Here is an 11,849-nt window from a genome sequence, read left to right as displayed (position 1 = left end):
CTAACTTTGTGTGCAGGAACCATCCCAGTATGCGTGTTTGTCAATTTCTTCTGTGTACCAGAAGTGTTTTTATGAAACTGTTACACATGCATGGGATGGACAATCCACTCGACAACATGAGATTCAAACTGTGGGCTGCAAACTGGAAGCAGACAGTTCTCGAATATTTTTTTCTCCGATTCAAGCCTGAACACCACTAATGTGAGTAGGAGGGATTGGAGATAGTGGACATTAATTTATTCATAAGAAGAAGCGATTGATGAGTTCAAAATGCATGTTTTCCAGATACCTCAATCGGAATGTACAAAGTGCTATCAGAATTTGTTAAAACGTATGCAAAAGTGCATTGATCATCATGGAAAATATTTTGAAAAACAATAAAACCATTTTCAATGATACATATTTTTTCTTGTTCGATGTTCCGGATACATAAATAGCAACCCTCGTATTGCATAAATATCAACAGAATTTCTCAGAAATGTAGATCAGCATTCTCGTCCAAGGATGTTTATTTTCCAAAAACGTTTTTGCAAAGATGTAAACTTGAACCCATGAACTTCTCTTCAGCAAGCAAACACGACTCCGATACACCACACCGCTCATATTATTTTTAAGTACTTGGTTAGAGAGATGAATACACACATTTCTGTAGTGGTGTAGTATAGTGTGAAGTATAAAGTCTTAAGTGGGAGGGGGGTGTTTGCTGGAGAGTTTAGGATAGACCACCTCAGAATTTACATCACATGTTTTTGCACATTCCAAGTTGCACCTTGCTTGTGACGATTGAAATGTCACCCAGAAATGCTGGATGTATATTGTATAAATATCAACAGAATTTCTCAGAAATGTAGATCAGCATTCTCGTCCGAAAACCTTTATTTTCCAAAAACGTTTTTGCAAGGATGGAAACTTGAACCCATGAACTTCTCTTCAGAAAGCGAACACGACTCCCCTACACCACACCACTCGTTATTTTTAAGTACTCGGTTAGAGAGATGAATACACACATTTCTGTAGTGGTGTAGTGTAGTGTGAAGTAGAAAGTCTTAAGTGGGAGGAGGTGTTTGCTGGAGAGTTTAGGATAGATGGGGAATGCTTGTGTAATTATACATTATGGCTATTGCATGAATTGGAAGTTGGAGGCAAGGTGGCGGCTTACGTAACTTTTCCTTGCTGAAGGATAGTATCGTCTAATATCTCTATTTTATAATACAGAAAAAATCATCATAATACAAAAAAACAGGTTCATATTTCAATGACTTGAAGACCAATGCAGTTTTTTACTATGAAAATAGGTTTTCCATAGTTTGAAGTTCATTAATTTGCACTTTCAAGATCTTCCATTGTTTTAATTTCACACATGTATTATATTTCAGAAGCTGAATATCCCTCCCCCCTCTCTTTCTCTCTTTGTAGTCTTTGGAAAGGTTGTAATTGATGGAGAATGTTCCATAACCCTTTTGTTGATAATATTGCATGTAAACTTATTTTGAGCTTTCAGTGTTGTCGCAGCACTTGAGCACCATGTAGAGACTTGTCAGCATTTGGAAGCTGCACAACAATGGTAGCTCCACACATAGGGCGATTCATTGTAATTTCTAATCTCTGGAAGGCGTGAGAGCGAATGTTCTTGAATAAGAGGAGTCTAACTACTGGCAATATTAAGAATTGTTTATCTGGGGAATGTTCTAGAATATAATGAGGATATAAATACGCGTTAATTAGAACCATTCCTAAATAGATATTCTTTGACTGAACCTTGGATCCAATGAGAAAAATGGCGTTGCCTCTGACGTCATTTCCTTTTAAGCGATAAATTCAAGGACTTGTTCATAATTTATTTGATCGTGTACAAGGCGCTTTACTTCAGTCTCCAGGGCCTCCCCGATGGTGCAGTGGTAGCGTCGACGCCTTGTAATCAAGGGGTCCCGGGTTCGATACCCGGTGGAGGCACAAGTGGTTCGGATCCCACTTTAAACTGTAGGTCCAGTCCCGATTAGCCTTACTGTGCATAAAATGGACTTAAAACAACAAATCAAATCAACTTCAGTCTCCAATACGAAATGATGATAACTTCTGGTGATTGGATTTTAAAAAAATGTGTCGGAGATAAAGAGTCTTGTTTCCACAATTTTCTGAAGGGAGTGGGGTAACACATACTATTTTTGGTGGTCAGTCGTCATTTTGCCATCTTTTCCTGTCTTTGACGTTCTTTTTTTAAAGGGATACTGGGTCAAATGGGGTTATGACCCCACCAACCCTCCCTTGGTCACGTCACTAGAGATAAATGAGTAAGCATTTAATAATATTGGGAGACGAAACATTAGATGTGTTGGGAACGGAAGGGTTTTCGCTGTGCATTAATTGTTTCGCAATCCAGCTGTATTCGAGAAGACTACCTTTGTTTCATGCCAATGTGTGACAAGACTACGGAAGCTGTGCAGACAATTTTGAGCACTTGCGAGTGCTTAGGCCTGAATATGAACAATTTGGTGGGTTTCTACTGCAAAAATGAGAGGACAAGACACATTAGTAGGACATGTAGCGGACATTAATTTATTCATAACAACGCTCGGCTATTGTTATTCTGTCATTTTTAATTATGATTAATGGGTTTTTATGTTAATTAATCAAGCGGAGAGTATAGGGGAAGGGGAGGGAGATGAGTCATGGATGACTCATGTGCACATGGGAGCTTGGATTTATTGATTTTCAATTAGTGCACAATAGTCACTACTGTGTATCCCATTTTTACCCTAACCTAACCCTATTGTTGTACAGACGGGATCAAATGAAATGTACTTCCATTTTCCTACCAACTCAGAAGCGAGTTGGAAACTCTTCATTGCTCCTGTAAAGATAAGAAAGTGGCAGACAAGGCCAGCACACAAACTTGTTTCCAGCAAGCTTTCTGTTGGAGTCTTGGCAGTTTGTGGAAGGATTTTGTGTTCCTATCCCCCGCCTCTCTCTCTCTCTCTCTCTCTCTCTCTCTCTCTCTCTCTCTCTCTCTCTCTCTCTCTCTCTCTCTCTCTCTCTCTCTCTCTCTCTCTCCCTCCCCCTCCCCCCCTGTGTTTGTGTGTGTGTGTGCACGTGCCGACACCTGTTTCATCTTAAGTTTGATGTATTTTATTGCATTGACTAATTGCTGTTGTGACTGGGTATGAACCAGGTTAACAATGGAGACTTAATGAAGGATCAAAAATACAAAATTTCCTGGCATGAGTAGTTAGTAGTAGTAAAGGTAAGGTAAAGTTCGTCGTCCGTATAGAACCGTGCCATGAAGGCACATTTAGGGAATGTGGCAGTAGGGTGCTGCATATTCTCGAGTTAGGCCATTTTGGAGGTCAATGATCAGCATCACGCTCCAGCCATTTTTACTCCCCAGGCATAGGCGCCGACTCAATGGAGCTTGGGGGGCTCGAGCCCCCCCAATGTTAACGATGTGGGGGCAGAGCCCCCCAAATAATTTTGCTTAAGAGGATCTAATGTATTATTTTGCCTCTCTTGTAAAGTTTACTCTGAATTGTGCCACATGAACGTAACTTTAAATACATATTTGAATCCTGGCCTGGGCATGGATATTTGTGAGTGTTCATTCATCAATTTCATCATATCATCACTCATTCTCATCTTCGCAAATTAGCCAAAAGTGGCACAAAAGGCAAAGTAAAATAAAGCAATCAATCAATCAATATTTGAAATGTTCTACACCATCAACTTTGGTGGGCTCAGACCACTAAACCATCAACTTTGGGAGGGCTATGACCAGAAACAGCAAAACACATGACTTATTACTATATACTAAGTATGTAATTATGAGTATTGTTAAAATTTTTACTAAAAGAGTTTCAAAAGACTATGTGCATGAACTAGGGTAGTGGATGGGACGTTTGGGCTACAAATGGCTCTCACATGACATTCAGAACGAGATCATTGATATATTAGGGAGATCTTTTTTCGCTCCATGGTAGGAGTTATCTAAAGTCGGGAATATTTTGCTATTATGGTTGACGAAACTTGTGACATATCCATCCGTGGACAACTAATATTCTGCATTCGAACTGTGAATAAAAATTTCGATATTTTTGAGGAATTCATGGGCCTTTATGAGATTCCGAACACTGAGGCCAAAGCTTAAAAAAGGGAGAGAGTGAGTCATTCATTAATTTATTTCAGTGATCAGAGCCCCCCAAATAAGTCGACAAGTTTTGACAAGTCGGCGCCCATGTCCCCAGGGATGTAGTAGAAATGAGAAAGTAAAAATGTTTTACATTTCGCGTATGTGACAGTATTCTTTGGATATTGTCTTGGAAGTGTCTATTAACATCCTAACCAGTAATTTTGTTTAAAGATAAAACTGACTGAAGGCCACGAGTGTTCCTGAGAAGTAATGAGCATATTACATAATGCGCAATAGTTTGGCTTGCGTTTTTCGAAAATAATAATAATAATAATAAAAACAAAATATACAAATCAATTCTACGAATGCTTACGTCATTGTGACCATGGAGTGCATTTTGCACACTAACGAGGATCAGGCATCTAGACATAAGGTCAGTATAATGATCTGTGGGGTTTGGACTGTGTCCTATCCATCTACGTTTGTAGTTGTCCTTTCACAAATTTCATATTAACACACCTTTCATCCTTATCTTTGTGATTACCCAAAAGTGGAAGAAAAGCGAAATAAAATAAATAAATAAATCGGTTATTGTGTCCCTGCATTTTTCAATTTATCACCATGACCGAAAATTAATGTTTCACTGATGTAATGCATCACTATAATCGTGTGAATTATTTTCCGTCATCATTGTGTGCTTAATCATTCCTGAAAGCATAGACTCTAAAGCTGTTGTCCTTAGTGTGATTGATCTTATTGTGTAGATGTTTTGATGTAGGCAAAAGAATGGTTAAGAATAAAGTTGTTTTGTTCGAAATTTAAAAAATAATAACTCCGAGGTGACGCATATTAACTGTTCTTAGTTCGATGTCTAAGAACAATTTTCCTATACATTAAAAAGGATTCCGGCCTCCGTGGTAGAGTGGTTAGCACAGATTGCTTAATGACCGGCCTTGGCATTGTGTTCATTCGGTGTTCATTGTGAGTGTCGCTTCATTAATTTCTTCATTTCATCGACCATCCTCATTGTCGCGTTTAGCCAAAAGTGGCACCAGAAGCAAATTAAAATAAAGCAAATCAATCAATCAATAGAACATAGGGTCTCTGGTTTCATAGAGCAGTATGCAAAGCACTCAGTCATGGAGGTCCTCAAAATTGAAATAATAATTGCAACAGGAAGCCTGATATTGGAGTATTTTAAGAGTTTAGGCATATTAAAAATTCACGTCAACCAACAACAATTTCACCTGTATTGTGTGATATATGGTTCTGCCCTAACAATTGATTGATTGATTTGCTTTTATTTCACTTTGCTTTTTGTGCCACTTTTGGCTAATTTGCGAAGATGTGGAAGAGTGTTGATATAATGAAAATGATGAATGGACACTCAGAAACATCCATGCCCAGGCCAGGATTCAAACCCGGGACACCTGGTCTTGTGTATGGGACCGGTGGCCATCCACCGTCGTGAGGAAATGAGTAGCGTGACGAGGTCACGGAAACCTACGACGACTAAAGACTTGTCTTGCTGACCACACGTCACCCCATAATTCCCACCTCGGCAGGTGGAAGTGAGGCCAGCAGTCGGTAGGTAGGACCTGGCCCTCATGGACTGTTGCGCCACGGGTTATTATTATTATTACCATCTTCAAATAAAGCTTTATCATTATATATTACCGTATTTCATCTCATAATCATCGCACCCTGTTTTTCAATCCAAAGAGAGAGAGAGAGAGTGAGTGAGTGTGGCGGGGCAGATAGGAACAGAAAATCCTTCCACAAACTGCCAAGACTCCAACAGAAAACTTGCTGGAAACAAGTTTGCCTGCTGTCTGCTACTGCCCTCCCCCACTTTCTTATCTATACAGGAGCAATGAAAAATTTCCAACTCGCTTCTGAGTTGGTAGGAAGATGGAAGTACATTTCATTTTATCCCATCTGTACTTCATATATGCGTTACAGCCGGATATGAGTCATGGATGATTTATGTTGGTGTGCTAGCTTGATTTTAATGGTTTTCAATTAGTGCACAAAATATATTATTATGGAGTCCGTTTTCGACCTTTTGCATCCCCATTTATGCTTTTTTATATGTGTTATGCCCGGATATGAGTCATGGATGATTTATACCGACGAGGGAGCGTGGGATTAATGGTTTTCCATTTCTGTACAATAGATACTATTATGAAACCCGGTTTCAGCCTTTTCTAACCCAAATTATATGTGTTACGCGCGACTATGAGTCACGGCTGATTCATGCACTCGTGGGAACTTGAAGTTAATGCGTTTCCAGGACTCATTTTGGCTATTTACGCAAGGTTTGCACTTGGTGATGATGTCATGAACTGCAATTTTGGCATCGGTGTTGGATCATATTTGGTATAATTAAGGATCTGGATTTAACCGGATTCAACTGGCCATGAAGGGATCTGGGTAGAAGCTATTATAACACAATATATGGCGTTACCCTAAGTACACTTTAAAGGCGAAGAAATTGAACGATGTTGCTCATATGAAAATGAAATATACGGGCAGAATGCATGTTAATAATTGCTCTTAAAAAACGCAAGAACTCGTTGAGTGCAGAGACACCTAGCGTACGAATTTGCACCAGAAAAGAAGAATATTTTCCCCACTGCCACCCTTTGCCAAGCTAGGGATCACTGCCGGCCGAAAGGAAGAAGGGATCATTGTTAAGTTCTCCCACTGGTCCCCTACCGGAACTGATAGGATAATAATTCCTAATGGATGTTGTGTGCCGCCAATATTTTAACATGTTTGTATGGATTTTTGAGGTTCCAATTTTGTTTTGCGGAAGTAACTTAGAGGTTTTTCCTCCTTCATAATGTGGCTATAGGCTATTTGACCTAAAGCATAAGGGATTTGTCTAAACTAGGAACAATTCGTGCCAGTATTTACAGATTGAAGTGGTTTCGAACTACATATTTGCTTTTATTACGGGGTTTTGAACCACGGATCCTTTGATTATTGCTTTATAAACAGCAGGATTTACGTAAAATTGACTAGATTTTTTACTAATATTTCACAATTGTTCACGTATCTTTACGTAGAAAATGCAATTTATACAATTCAAGCAAGAGTTTCTATTCCAATTTGGACACACAAAGTGTGTTTTTCTACTTTTGTCTGCTTATTTTACAAGTTTAGTCTTATTTTTTTACTCAAATAACACAATTTAAGCTGTTCAGGCAACATTTTTTTATTAAATTTTGGACACACAAAGAGATTTTGTCAACTTTTAAGTGCTTATTTTACAAGTTTATACCAATTTTTTACTCAAATAACACTATTTATACTATTCAGGCAACATTTTTTATTAAATTTTGCATTTACAAAGAATTTTTTTCAACTTTTAAGTGCTTATTTTACAACTTTATGTTTATTTTTTACCAAAATAATACTATTTATACCATTTAGACAAGAGTTTTTAATATATTTGGACTCACAAAGAGATTTTTTCAACTTTCAACTTATTATTTACAAGTTTAGGCTTATTTTTTACTATAATAACACAATTTTATCTATTCAGCCAAAAATTTTTATTGCATTTTGAACACACAAAGATATTTTTTTCAACTTCTTTTATTATTTTTTTCTATTTATTGCATTTTGTATAATATATATTTATTAATTTCTCTAATCAGTGAGGAAGAAGGACTTTTAGCTAAATTTTAAGCCACAGATATATTATTATTTCTATTTTATTATTATTATTATTATTATTGTTTTTTAGTGTTTACTGATTTCTACTATGCTATCTTTGGTTTGCTTCGTAGGAAAGTTGTTTATTTTAGAGTTTCCTCGATATTTTCTTACTGTTAGGGTAGGTAAAGTTTCCTAAATATATGAGTACGGTTCCATATATTCTTGTTCTTGCATGTTTTTGATGTGATGTGATCAGCACAACTCTCCAAGTGTGTGTACTCTATGTTTCCATTTTATTCAGTCTTAGTGATTCCTAGAGTGACTGCAGTGGCTCAATCAGTAACACATCTGACTACCATGCTAAAGGTCCCGGGTTCGATCTCCGGCCAGTTCAAACTTTCCTAGCGTTGGAATCGCCCCGGACGCCCACCCAGCATCGAATGACATGGGTACCTGGGGGAAACCCTGGGGAGTGAAGGTGTTCAGGGGCGTGATGCTGATCACATCACCCCCACTCACGACCGGATCAAGAAATTGTAAGGCGTTACCCCCACACCCCCTATACGCCTTCATGGTGTGGTGCTAAGCACAGGGGAGCACTTTACCTTTTACCTTAGTGATTCCTAGAGCCACTTTATGCATGAGAGAAAGCTTGATTGTTGATTTGTTGTTTTAAGTCCACTTTATGCACAGTAAGGCTAATCGGGACTGGACCTACAGTTTAAAGTGGGATCCGAACCACTTGTGCCTCCACCGGGTATCGAACCCGGGACTCCTTGATTACAAGGCAACAACGCTACCACTGCTCCATCGGGGGAGGCCCGAGAGAAAGCTTGAAAATTTCTATCTCAGATAACCCACAACCATATGTCAGAGTATTTTCGAGTATATTTTAGACTTATTATGTGCCACAGGAATATCACTTTTTGCTTAATTTTTAAGTATGTTACGCTGTTATTGTATTTTTTTGCTTTTGCTTACTAGATAAACTGTACGAAATGTTTAATATTTGTACTTTTTGCACTTATAAAAGCCCAAACTTTTACTGTAACTAAAATTATTGTGTGTCTATGAGGGCTGAAATACCTTTACCAGGGAGTCTTTAACTGGAACCTTACTAATATTGTTTCTTTCTTCCCTTAACCTTTTGCCGCCCAAGGCCTTTTTCACAGGTAAGCTTCTATTGCCCGAGCCGATTTTGAGTAAAATGCAGAGTTTCAATTAAATGAGTGTAGATCGGAGGCTAATTGCCCTAGAGAGATGAGTGATATACCCTTGTACACGGAATGAACCAGAGATTCAGACTATATGAAAATTTATGCAAATTCGGCGTATATGTGGCGGGGGGAGGGGGCTAACTCTCAAAATTCCAAAATTTTGGAAAAAAAATTGGTTCCCCCACCCTCCCCCCAAGAAAAAAGTACATGACAGTGTCGACATGCACATGGAAATGATCGCTGACATGTAAGGAACAGAAAAATATTTGCATCATTGTCGCATGACCAATGTAACTTGAGTTGTACACCCAAAAGGAATAGTCGGGACGCCACTGATTCAAGCTTCAAAATGCAGCGGTACCTTGAAATGACTATAGCTCAGAAACTAAATGCCCTAGAGATATGAAAGATATACCGTTGTACGCAGAATGAATCACAGATTCAGACGATATATAATTTATGCACATTCGGCGTACATATGGAGGGGGAAAGGGGGAAATCCCCTCAAAAATACTTTTTTTTAAAAAAATGGGGTTTCGCCCCCCCCGCCCCCCCCCCCCGAAAAAAGGATATGAAAAGTTCAAAATGCACATAGAAATTATCGCTGTCATGTAAGAAACAGAAAAATATTTGCATCATTGTCGTATGACCAATGTAACTTGAGTTGTACGCCCAAAAGGAATGGTCGGGACGCCACTGATTCAAACTTCAAAATGCAGCGGTACCTTGAAATGACTATAGCTCAGAAACTAAATGCCCTAGAAATATGAAAGATATACCGTTGTACGCAGAATGAATCACAGATTCAGACGATATATAATTTATGCACATTCGGCGTACATATGGAGGGGAAAAGGGGAAATCCCCTCAAAAATACTTTTCTTAAAAAAAATGGTGTTTCCCCCCGTCCCCCCCCCGCCCCGAAAAAAAATGTCAAAATGCACAAAATGCAAAATTTATGCAAATTTGGTGTATATATGGAGGGGGAAGGGAGAAAACCCCCAAAAATTATTTTAAAAAATTGTCACTTCACCCAAAAAATTTCCTTGCACTTGGGCACAAAACAACACCTACGCACAACATTCACGGACGAAAAGGTAGAACGTAGTGACAAATGAGCGCCAATTCTTGCAGCTGCTTGAAATTCTATTTTTAGACAATGCTGGGTAACCCCTGTTGCCACTTGTGGACACTTGTGCTAAAAAAAAAAAAACAAAGGTTTCCTTCAGCACGCTTCGAAATTCCATTCTCACAACGCAGATTCAACAACCAGTCTCCCCCCCTCCCCCTGCTTGCACCCTCACGGAAAACTTTCATTTTGACATCGGATACTGATAAACAAGCTTCCTTCGAATGCACTTAGCAGGAAGGAGTGAAAAGCATTGCTTTAGAACAACAAAGCCGGTCATCCTTTGTCGGCAAAAAATTGACCTTGAAAAGAGATGCAAAAGAGAAGTCCCTTTTCCCGCCTTTCCCCCTCCATTTTCATGAAGACAAAAAAAAATGCATAAAACCATTTCTGTTAAATACATGAGTTAGGAACAATATAAAAAAATAAAATCGAAATTCTAGCCAAAAATAGAAAAGTTATAACATAAAAACTACGACCTTGACACAGCGTCTCGTTCGAGACGCTTGGTTCCGTGAGGGTTACTTTTGGGTACCTCGTTCGAGACGCTTGGGCAGCAAGAGGTTAATATATAGCAATTTAACAATATAATGACAAATCACAGGACATCTCACACTCTACTATATGAGCCTTAGGTTTAGTTGACAAACTTTTCTTACCATGCTAGAAGAAATATTTACCCTTATAGCCCTTTATTTAGAGAACTTTTCAAGAACTACTGGATTTCTTGAGTGTTTGATTTAATACCAGGGGTTATTTGTATCTGTTATGTCATACAAGGCTTATTTTTACTACGATTACTATATGTCACTGAGGATTAAATTCCACTGATTGAAGCTTAAAGCTTAGGGTGTAAAGGGGCCATTTTGCATGTTTATTGATTAATCACAGGACAATATGAACATTACAGAGGATTGTAGGAGGCATAAGACCACACGCCAGAGTCTTATTAGCCTGCAAGAAGCACTTACAGGGAGTACTACGAGGAAACGAAGTTGATTTTTCAGTGCTTTACTATAAGGTTACCTGTTACACAAGCAATATTTGCTATTTCAAGTAACTACATGTACTAGAAGTCCTTACAGACCAACACTAACTATACTTCGATTTATACTATATTAGGGGCTAAATGTAGCAAGGACACTGATTGTACATACTTTTGAGATTCCTACTATATCAGGATTATATTTTAAACTTATACTAAAGCAGATTTTTCTATGCAAGTGTATTTTTATTGATTACTAAGTTAAAGCAGTCCCAGCGCCCACCCAGCGTCGAATAACATGGGTACCTGGGGGAAACCCTGGGGGGTAAAGGTGGTCAGGGGCGTGATGCTGATCACATCACCCCACTCACGACGGGATCAAGAAAGTGTGAGGCATTACCCCCACACCCCCTATATGCCTTCATGGCATGGTGCTATGCACACTTTATTTTTTTTTTTTACTAAGTTAAACAGACCAAACAGGAATACGGCAAAATTCACTAAACATAGTACCATAGTGTAGGTTATTGCATGAAAAGATGAAATTATAACAAACACAAGATTTCACTTTTTGCTTTTGTGACTAATCGCGACTCTGAGGATGAACGAAAGGACAAAGGACATATTTTATTACTACAGACGTATATGTAGAAACGCTAGAGTACTGTTAGCTTTGAAAATTGAGGTAACACTGTACTGTTTGTTAAATATTTTGTGTTTGACAAGTTTAAT

The sequence above is a fragment of the Lepisma saccharinum genome, chromosome 15, assembly GCF_977018435.1.
Source record: "Lepisma saccharinum chromosome 15, izLepSacc3.1, whole genome shotgun sequence".
In the NCBI taxonomy this organism is placed as follows: domain Eukaryota; kingdom Metazoa; phylum Arthropoda; class Insecta; order Zygentoma; family Lepismatidae; genus Lepisma; species Lepisma saccharinum.
This window is presented reverse-complemented; position numbering follows the sequence as displayed.